Below are 11,794 nucleotides of genomic sequence, written 5' to 3' on the forward strand. Positions count from 1 at the left end.
TAAAAGCACCAAAAAAGGGGCGCAATGTTCTATATATTTTCAGCAGCAACCATGTATAGTATCAGCTGTTGTTTGGCCCAAATTTGGGAGGAAAAGTGGTACCATCCGATAGCTGGGCATATCAGAAATTAACTACACCTATATAGAGAAGTTGTGCCTTGCGATGGTATTTGTGACCAAAAAGTTCAGGCACTGCATTCTTTATGAGAGGGTGGTTTTTTATACAAAGGTGGAAGGGCTTCGATTGTTGTTGAATAAATTACAGTCGCCTGACCGTTTAGCAAAGTGGTTAATCAGTTTGCATGAATTTGATTCTAAGATTAAGAGCAATCTGCCGAAGCTTCAGGGCATTGTAGAGTGTCTTGTGGATTTTGGAGAGCCAAAAGAGGTATTGGCTGAAGGAAGTGACATGGAGACTTTGTTCAAGATTCATACGACATCTATTCCCTCCTGGCATGCTGCTGTAACGCACTATCTATCTATGGGAGAGACTGGAGCTGGTTTATCAAAATCGGAGAAGAGGTAAATTAAACAGTATGCATTTAAATCTGCCTTGATCACAGGAACATTATATCGACAAGGTGTTGATGATATTGATCGCCGATGTGTAATGCCTGACAAGGTTCCATTTATTTTGGAAGAGTGCCATGACTCCGCTTGTGGAGGGCATTTCGCTGGGTGGTTAACGGCACAAAAAGCTTTAAGAGTTGGATATTGGTGGCCATCTATCTTCCAGGATTCATTTGACTATGTTAAGAGATGTAATACATGTCAAAGATATGATATTCCAAAGAATAGGAAACTCCCACTTACACCTATCATGGTATTGACTTTGTGGGTCCTATCACCCCGTCGTCTACTACTCAAAAGAGGTACATTATAGTAGCAACTGATTATTTTTCAAAATGGTCAGAAGCACGAGCAATGAGGCAGGACAATGTAAAAGAGACTGCCATTTTCCTACTTGAGCAAATTATCTGCCGTTTTGGTCTGCCAAAGAAAATAGTATCGGACCATGGAACTCATTTTTTAAATAAAGTAATTAAAATTCTAACTAAAGCTTGAAAAATCAAGCATAACAAGACGACCCCCTATAATCCGCAAGCAAATGGACAAGTCGAAAGTACCAATTGTAAAATATTACACGACGCAGCGAACAGAATCTGAGAAAGAGATAGAGAGTATACAACAGATAAGAGGAGAATCAGTAAATTCTTTAGCTCCAAACAATTGATACAAAGATGGGTCTGTCCATCCGTGCGCTTCCACTGTGTGAAGCTTAGATGGCGATCTAAACAAAAGATAGGTGAAGAGCTTAAGGCTAGTTGGAACAACAACTCTAACTGGGTGAAAGATGAATGATGGATGGCTGTGAAGGGGTTTAGCTTTTATAGCCTGCAAAGGCCGTTAGGTCGGCCTGACCGACCTACCATATAAGCCTCCACTAGTCGGACAAGGAATATTCCAAGGAATATTTCCTTTACCATCAGGCCGGGGGCCAGCGACCCCCCAGCCAGGGGCTGCTTCCACAGCCCCCGAACCCTAAAATAGGGGCCCCTTTTAACTCCCTTACCCCGCAACTAGATGCAATGCGCATTAAGTTGCTACCAGCTTAACCACTCCATCTAACCCAAAGATTAGACCCACAACGACCATCCGATCACATAGACCTCATGTGATATACAAGTCAGGACTCAACCAATGTCCGGGCTCACATTTGGCTTCTCCTCATAATGGGGGCCTTACAACTTTGGGCACCATGGATCATTGGTGGCACCTAATGAGGGTGGGGCATTGATCATATCTAATACCCCCCCTCAATGTCCACCCATAGGTGAACTATCTCCTCGGCCCAATGCCAAGTCTCTGAAGATGAACTTGAAGCAGATTCTTCGTAAGTGCTTTGGTGAAGATATCTGCTCCATTCTCCTCTGTTGGACAGTAGACCAGTTCCACTATCCCATCCTCCATCAAATCACGCACATAGTGATACTGGATCTCTATATGTTTGGTGAGTGCATGAAACACTGGATTTTTGGCAATGGTGATGCAACTCTGATTGTCACATCTCAGCACAGTTGATTCTTCATCCTGCACTCCCATATGCCATAGAATCCTTCTCAACCATACTACTTCACATGCAGCAAAACAAGCTGCCTTGTACTCTGCTTCGGTAGAAGACAATGCCACTGTTGGCTGCTTCTTACAAATCCAAGAGAAAATTCCTGAACCCAAAGAGAAACAATAACCAGAAATTGACTTCCTGGAATCACTTACTCCTGCCCAATCTGAGTCACAATTCCCCACAAGAGAAGTTCCAAAACTGTATGTAATACCATAGTCAAGAGTTTCCTTCAAGTATCTGAGCACCCGCATCGCAGCCTTCCAATGACTCTCATGAGGTTTGTTTGAGAACCTGCTCAAAACACCAACAACAAAACTGATATCTGGTCTAGTGTTACACAAGTAGATCAGACTGTCGACCAACCTCCTATACTTCCCAATGTCTGCTAGTGCTGATGTATCCTCGACAAATAACTTTGCATTCACCTCCATAGGTGTAGCTATCTCCTTGCACTCGGTCATGCCAAATGCCTTCAAGATCTCCCATGCATACTTCTTCTGAGAGATGAAGATCTTTCCTAGATCTTGCCAGACTTCAATCCCCAAATAATAGTGCAGCAAGCCCAAGTCTGTCATTTCAAACTCAGAACTCAAAGCCTTTAGAGTTTGGTTTATCATATCTTCATAGTCACCTGTAATAAGAAGGTCGTCCACACATAGGACAATCACTACAGACTTTTTACCATCCCTGTAAACATACAAGTTAGCATCTGAGGCACATCTTTTGAAGTTTAGGTTTAAAAAGAACTTATCTATCCCCGCTGGTACCATGCTCTAGGGGCTTGTTTCAGCCCATACAATGCCTTCTTCACCTTACACACTTTGTTCTCAGAATGGGGGGCCTCAAACCCTGGTGGCTCAGCCACATACACCTCCTCCTTAAGGTCACCATTTAAGAACGCTGACTTAACATCCATTTGGTATACTAGCCACTTCTTGTGGGCAGCCACTGCAAGTACCGTGTGAATAGTGGTCATTCTGGCAGTTGGACAAATGACTCTTGAAAATAAAACCCTTCAACTTGTGAAAATCCTTGGGCAACCAGTCTAGCTTTGTACTTTTCTAAGGTATCATCAGCCTTGTGCTTTACCTTCCAGATCCACTTGGTGCCAATAACCTTCCACTTTGTTGGTCGATCCACTAGCTTCCAAGTGTCATTCTTCATTATGCTGTCATTCTCCGCCTGCATAGCAGCCTTCCATGGTGGATCTGCAAGTGCTTCTTCTAAGTCAGTTGGCTCCTTTACTTTTCTCATAATCTCAACCATCAAGGCCATATTGACTATGTGAGCAGAAGCCCTCCTTTGCTCCTCTATTCTTTGAGACCTCCTTGGTCTATCTACCTTCTCCTCAACAGATGCAGGCATAGGATTATTGTGGTCATAGAGCTGCTTCACCCAGCGTGGCAATGGCTTTTCCAGTGGGGTGATGTCAGGTTGGTGAACTTTTTCCTCATCATCTGAAGATGATGCTTCCTCCTCCTTAAGGATAGGGATAGCTCTCGGGACAGGTTCATAGTGGACTACTTCTTCGCTTGATGATAAAGTGGAAGAACTTGCCTTCTCCTCCTCCACTATATACGGCTCCTCCTTGAACACCACATCACGGCTCGTGATGATATTCTTTGCCTCTTGGTCATATAATTTGTAAGCCTTCTGCTCATCACTAATAACCCAAGAAGATACATTTTCTACTTTTTGGTTTTAACTTGTTTCTCTTCTCATCTAGAACATGTGCATAACATTCACATCCAGAAATTCTGAAATGTGAGACAGATGGTTTCTTACCAATGTAAGCCTCATGAGGTGTTTTTCCCTTGAGAGCCTTTGTGTAGCTCCGATTTAGAATGTAGACTGCAGTATTAACAGCTTCAGCCCAAAAATGGTTAGGCAATCCCTTGCCCTTTAGCATGCATCTTACCATCTCCACAATGGTGTGATTCCTGTGGTCATCAACACCATTCTGTTGAGGTGTGTGAGGGGTCGTCAATTGATGCTTGATCCCTTTGCTCTTGCAAAAGTCTTCAAACTTCTTTGAGTTGAACTCACCACCACCATCTGTTCTAAATTTCTTCACACTTTTCCCTGTTTCATTCTCAACAAGTTTTAGCCATTATTTAAACTTAGCAAAAGCTTGAGCCTTATCACGAAGGAAGTACACCCACATCTTCCTACTGTAGTCGTCGACAATCAACATAAAATAAGAAGATCCCCCCAAGGCCTATCTTACCACACAAGTCGGCATGCACCAACTCTAGAGGAGCCTGTGCTCTATTCTTTCTTTCTTGTGGAAATGCCTTTCTCTGTTGCTTGCCCATCATACAAGCTTCACATGGTTCCTTCAATTCAGTTATTGTAGGTAGGTGAGCAACCATACCTTGCTTTTGCATCTCCTTCAACACTGCAAATCCGATGTGTCCAAACTTTTCATGCCAAAGCTTACTTGTGCCCACTCCAACGGTGGCTCTAAGAGCACTTAGCTCATACAGGTTGTTCCTTCTTTCTTCTTTGCCAACAATTGTGCCATCACTATCAAGAATTTTTGCAACTGTCTTCTTGAACCTCACTTCATGACCAAGATCAGTTATGGCAGTAATTGATAACAAATTTCTCCTAATTTCGAGAACATACAACACATTTGAAAGCTTTTTGACTTCACCATTTGCAGCAACAAAAGAAATAGTACCGGTGCCCGCAACAAGGCATTTAGCATCATTTCCAACCATCACAGTGATGGATTCTTGTAGAGGCTGCATAGAACTGTATAGACCCTTCTTGTTGGTCATGTGACGGGAGGCCCCACTATCCAACACCTATGAGTCAATGGTAGATTCTTCTTGCACCGAGGAGCACACTTCCTCAATGGTCGCCATGAATAATTCCAACTTTACTTCAACCGTATTGGCTGTCTCTTTCCCTTCACTTTTAAGGGTACCATTCTTTTCATCTGCCTTCTTGACATGACAATCTGAAATTGCATGTCCTTTCTTCTTGCAGTAGAAGCACTCTCCTTGAAACTTATTCTTGCCGCCCTTCTTCTTTTTGTCACCATCATTTTTGGTGGAGGAACCACCTTTGCCTTTTGCATTGGCAGAGAATGCAGCATCTCCATTGTTGCTTCCTTCTCGGGCTTTCAGCCTCAACTCCTCCTCCATCAATAATGCACAAAACTCCTCAAAAGTCAAAGCTTGAGGTCTCACCTGAGTATTGAGGGCAGTTACTAGTCCATCAAACTTTTGTGGACAAATCCAAAGACACCTCTGAGCTAGCTCTTCGCTAGTCTTTTGTATCCCAGTGCCAGCCATCTGGTCGCACAGATTCTTAATCCGAGTGATGAATGCTTCAACCGTCTCTCCTCTAGCAAACTTCTCCGCTGCTAGTTAATTCTCCAAGTTTTGAATCCTTTGTTTGGTTTCGTTTTTCATATTAACTCCTTAGTACATTCCAAGCCTCTGATGCTTTGGTTGTATGCTGAATCAAAGTAAGAACACTGTCAGAACAGCTTGTAACTAAGGCAAACAATGCATTTGCATTCCTTCGTTTCCAAGCTCGTAGAAGATCTGCATTCGGAGGAATCATCACACTAGAATTTGATGGGTCGGGGGTAGGCTGTGGTTCTGCGTCAGTCCCCAACACAGTATCCAGAAGCTCATAAGAATCAAGGATAGTTGTAATTTTGAACTTCCACAAGATGTAGTTTGTACCATCTAACTTGCCTTCGCTGAAGGTTGGTGGATGAATCCTCAGTGTTTGAATAGCCGATACAGCAGCACCACCTCCTGCACAGCTTCCTGATGCGCCAGAACCGCTTCCGGAAGTCGACATAGTTTCTATTTGTTGTTGAAGCCTTTGCCTCTTGCACATTCTCCGATCTCTAGAGCCTCCTGGGCTCTGATACCATGTAAAATATTATACGGCACAGCAAACAGAATCTGAGAAAGAGATAGAGAGTATACAATAGATAAGAGGAGAATCAGTAAATTCTTTAGCTCCAAACGACTGATACAAAGATGGCTCTTTCCACCCGTGCACTTCCACTGTGTGAAGCTTAGATGGCGATCTAGACAAAAGATAGGTGAAGAGCTTAAGGCTAGCTAGAACAATAACTCTAACTGGTTGAAAGATGAATGATGGATAGCTGTGAAGGGGTTTAGCTTTTATAGCCTACGAAGGCTATTAGGTCGGCCTGACCGACCTACCATATAAGCCTCCACTAGTCGGCCAGATAATATTCCAGGGAATATTCCCTTTACCATCCATTCGACTCGATGCAATGCGCCTTGAGTTGCTACCAGCTTAACCACTCCATCTAACCCAAATATTAGACCCACAACGGTCACCTTTTTGCCATCCGGTCACATAGACCTCATCTGATATACAAGTCAGGACTCAACCAATGTCTGGGCTCACATTTGGCTTCTCCTCATAATGGGGACCTTACAACTTTGAGCACCATGGATCATTGGTGGCACCTAATGAGGGTGGAGCATTGATCATATCTAACACCAATAAGCAGCTTGTGGGTATCCTATCCAAGATAGTCTCTGAAAAAAAGCGAGACTGGGATACAAAATTATATGTGGCGGTTTGGGCATATAATACGATGTTTAAACGAGCTACTAGCCACACCCCATTCAAACTAGTTTATGGGGAGGAGTGTGTATTGCCCTTAGAAATTGAGTTGCCAACCATTAGATTCGCAATCAATCATTCTCTGGGTGATGAAGATGCCCTATTTGAGTGGTTTACAACTATAGCCCACTTGGACGAGCTCAAATTGCAGAGATTGTTGCACCAGGAGGTAGCTAAATGTCGAATGAAACTGTTGTATGATCTGAAAGTGAAGAAATATGCTTTTAAAATGGGGTAGTTAGTTCTATATTAGGATGCACGTAGGGAGCTATTTCCAGAAAAGTTGGAACCTCGATGGGATGGCCCTTACAAGATAGTTCGGATAGGTAAAAATAAGTCCACATTTCTATTAGCTGATCTATAAGGTGTGGAATTTAAGAATAAGGTTAATCTTAATAAGATTAAACCTTATTATTTCTAAGTATGCTAACGCGCTAAATGCATTGCAGGTCCATGCTGGGGGCTGATTGGAGACCTGCAGGAGAGCTTAAATTGGTTGATGGGGCGGTTAATCCCTTATTTGGAGCACCCATATCTCGAGAAAATATATCATCAAGGGAGGCTTATCTAGTGGAGCAAGGGATATAAAGTGATTGAGCAAGAAGATGGTACCTTTGTGTGGGAAATTAAGGTTTTCTGCCATCACTGCTTACAAATCTTGACAAGCATCCCTGTTGAGTTTAATGAAGAAGGTGCGATGGAGCCGTCAATTCATCCTCTAAATATGTTGAACTTTGACTATCATAATTACGAACAGGGGAGTTCTTGAGATGGCTGTGTAAACCCATTATGGACGTATACATTATACTTTGATGGAGCGTCCACGGGCCCTAATAGAAAAGGAAGTGTTGGAGTAGTTGTCCGCGATCCCCGACGTAGAGTTACAATGAAATATGGCATGAGAGAGCCAGGAAAGTTATGTACTGGCTGTCTATCAGCATTTCAGACTCTATGATTGTGCATATTCAAGATGCAAGTACGCCAAAGGAGGCATGGGATACTTTGTCAAAAATGTATAGCACAAATACGCAAGCCAAGAAAATGCATCTCAAGCAAGAGTTGCATAATGTGCAAAGAGAAAATATGAGCATCAATGACTACCACATGAAGGTGAAGAAGATTGCAGATGCACTTGCTTCCATTGGGTCGCCAGTGGAAGATGATGATTTAGTTTCTGTGACCTTGAATGGTCTAGGAAAGGATTATGCACAGTTCCGAACATCCATTTCCGTCCGTGAAAGATTTCTTGATTTTGAGGAGTTGATTGCTCTTCTAATTTCTAAGGAGCAGAGAAATGGTGGTGCATCTTCTTCAGGAGGAACTTCTAAAGAAGCTGCCTTCTACTCAAATGCTAGAAGAGGTAGAGGCAGAGGTAGAGGAGGCCGATTTGGAGGCCGTGGTAGAAATCAGAATATGCAGCAAACTCAAGAAAACCAGTCCTATGGAGGAGGACGTGGTAACTCTAGAGGCAGGGGGAGCCAAAGAGGTCGTGGTGGATGGCAAAGAGGCCAAAATGCAAACAGCAATGTTGAATGCTACTACTGTGGTAAAATGGGTCATATGGCTAAAGACTGTTATAAAAAGCAGAATGACATCATGAATGGAAAATTGCAACAAGGGAATTATGCATCTTCTAGTAGACAGGGTGATGACAGAAATGAGCATTTGTTTATGGTGCAGCACATGAACAATTCTGTGACAAGTGCAGAAGAAAGCAACGATGTATGGTATGTTGACTCAGGTGCATCAAACCACATGACAGGTCATGCAGAATGGATGGAGGATGCAAGGAAAATGGAAAAACTAGGATTTATGGAGACTGGTGATGATACTGCACATCCTATTGTGCAGATTGGAAAAATTCATTTGTCTATGCAGGATGGGAAAAAGAAATACCTGTCAGATGTATTTCATGTCCCGAATATCACCAAGAATCTGTTTTCTGTTGGTCAAATGGTTGAGCAGGGCTTGTAGGTCAGATTTAATCCTCATGGATGCTTTGTTGAGGATATGAAAAATAAAGGTCGCTTGATAGCAAAGGAAAGAAGAAGGGCAGAATGTTTACATTGGATGCAGACATGCGTGAATTGAGTGCATCAATGTTTGCACATGGGACCGATGTAGTTGCAGATATTGATATCTGACATAAACGCATTGGTCATGTTAATGTACAGCGGCTTAAATCAATGCAGGCCCAAAATATTGTTGCAGGATTGCCTAAATTCAAGGTTGCAAAAATGCATAAGGTATGTGAAGCCTGTCAGTTTGGAAAACAGGCAAGGAAACCATTTCCTAGACATGTTCAAGAGAGTAAGAAGCCATTGGAATTAATCCACTCTGATGTGTGGACTACTAAAGCTGCATCTCTTGGAGACTATCATTATTTTGTCACTTTTATTGATGACTATAGCAGAAAAGTTTGGGTGTATTTTTTGAAAAAGAAAAGTGAAGTTTTTGGGCATTTCAAAACTCTTAAAGCTATGGTTGAAAAAGAAACAGGCCTGCAAATAAAATGCCTAAGGTCAGATGGAGGGGGAGAGTACCTCTCAAATGAGTTTGCAAGATTCCTGCAAGAGCATGGCATAAAGCAGCAATATTCATGCAGTCATACCCCACAACAAAATGGAATTGCAGAAAGGAAAAACAGGCATATTGGAGAGGTATCTTGTGCCATGCTCAATGAAAAAGACTTGCCAGATTTTTACTAGGCTGAAGCAGTTGCTACAGCAGTCTACATAATGAATAGGACTCCCACTGCAGCAATACATGGGATGACTCCAGAGGAGAGGTATACTGGTAGGAAACCAGATATTTCTCATTTGAAGATTTTTGGTTACATTGCCTATGTTCATGTGCCAGATGAGTTGAGATCCAAGTTGGATCCAAAAGCTGAGAAGTGCATCTTTATTGGTTACTCTTTGCAGCAGAAAGGGTATAGATGCTATAACCCTTCTAGTCGTAAGTTTACAGTGAGCAGAGATGTTGTTTTTGATGAGATGAGTAGCTGGTATAAACCAGTAAATGTGATTGATGATGTAGATGCACAAAATGGTAATGCTGCACAGAATTCAGAGCAACAATCACAAAATATTAGTGGACCTGGAGCATCCTCTATCAGTGGTTCACATTATTCGCCATGGACAGGCAGATTGAGATCAGAAGAATCTTCTCAAAGCAATGTAGATAGTGGTATGTAGGTATCACGAAAAGGAAAAGAGAAGGTAGATCATCCCATGTTTGATGTGAATGCAGGTTACTCTTATGTGGATGGTGAATCCAGTGGCTCAGAACAGAGCATTGATGATGAGTTGGGTATTCCTTCTATTGTTACACTTGGAATAAGGAAGACCAGGGATGTTTTGAGAGCACCTGGGAGTGAACCTACTTTGCGCAGGTCTACAAGAGCTAGGTATCCTGTGGATAGGCTGAAATATGATGGATTTACAGCCATTCACTATGCCTATATAGTCAAAGTGATACAGGAACCAGAACCCACTTCTTTTGAGCAAGCCATGGGAAAAGAAAAATGGGAGAAAGCCATGGATGAAGAAATGGATGCCTTGGAAGCAAATGCTACATGGGAGTTGGTACCTTTGCCTAAAGATAAGAATGCAATTGGCTGTAACTGGGTTTATAAGGTGAAGCACAACGCAGATGGTTCTGTGAACAGATACAAGGCAAGATTAGTAGTCAAGGGGTATGCACAAACATATGGCATTGATTATGAAGAAACATTCAGTCCGGTTGCAAGGATGGCAACCGTAAGAGCAGTCATTGCTATGGTTGCATCAAAGGAATGGTCTTTACATCAGATGGATGTAAAGAATGCCTTCTTGCATGGTGATTTGCAAGAAGAGGTCTATATGGAGCAGCCACCAGGTTATGTGCATGCTGTTCATCCTGAGTTTATTTGCAGGTTGAAGAAAGCATTGTATGGCTTGAAGTAAGCACCTAGAGCATGGTCTGACAAGATAGGACAGTATCTTGTCACTATTGGCTTTCAGATTTCCAAGGCAGATTTCTCACTTTATGTGAGAAAAACAGAGAAAGGTAATATGCTACTTGTCATTTATGTTGATGATTTGATTATGACAGGTGACAGTGATGAAGATATCCTTCATGTGAAAATACTATTGAAGCAGAAGTTTGAGATGAAGGATTTGGGAGAGATGCGTTATTTCTTGGGCATTGAGGTGATTAGATCACCAAGTGGGATACAGCTCTTGCAGAGGCAGTATGGACTAGACATGCTGTCCAAATATGGGATGACAGGCTGTAAGCCTATTTCAGTTCCTTTGGAGTAGAATGTGAAGCTGAACGCAGATGCAGGTGAGCTTTTGGAAGACCCTACTATGTACAGACGCATAGTAGCAAGTTTGATTTATATGACTATTACCAGGCCAGATTTGAGCTATGCTGTTGGATTGATAAGTCAGTTTATGCAGGCTCCAAGGAAACCACATTTGGATGCGGCTAGACGCATACTCAGATATGTGAAGTCCACATTGCAGTATGGACTATTTTATGAGACTTGGGTTCAGATACAGTTGCATGGATACACTGATGCTGATTGGGCTGGTAGTATTTCTGATAGAAGATCTACCAGTGGACACGTCCAATGTGTGTACTGTGGCGGAAACCACTTGCCGGCTGAGTGTCAAGAACCTAGGTCAAGACCTTGTGCTAACTGCGGTAGGTTTGGCCATGATGTCGTGCATTGTAGATTACCAAGAAGACTTCCATACTCACAACCCTACGGCCAGCCTTACTTAGCGAACAGGCCACAACCATTCTTCGGAAGAGGAGCCCCATTGGCTCTTCCTGTGCCTAACGATATGAAACCAGCCATCCCTAGAATGGACATAAATCCTACAGGCATTCCTAGACTGCCTGGTCCTTACGTGACCCACCCACCGAGCGATGCTCCAGTACACTACGTGGAGGAGCTGAATGATGAAGAGACCTACATATACCCTTACATCTCGCACGAGACAAGGGCAACACGGTCCTCATGGATTATCGACCAGTGCCGGTGATGGC

This window comes from Lygodium microphyllum, chromosome 24 (genome assembly GCF_053477565.2).
Source record: "Lygodium microphyllum isolate KBCC chromosome 24, Lygodium_microphyllum_v1.1.10, whole genome shotgun sequence".
In the NCBI taxonomy this organism is placed as follows: Eukaryota; Viridiplantae; Streptophyta; class Polypodiopsida; order Schizaeales; family Lygodiaceae; genus Lygodium; species Lygodium microphyllum.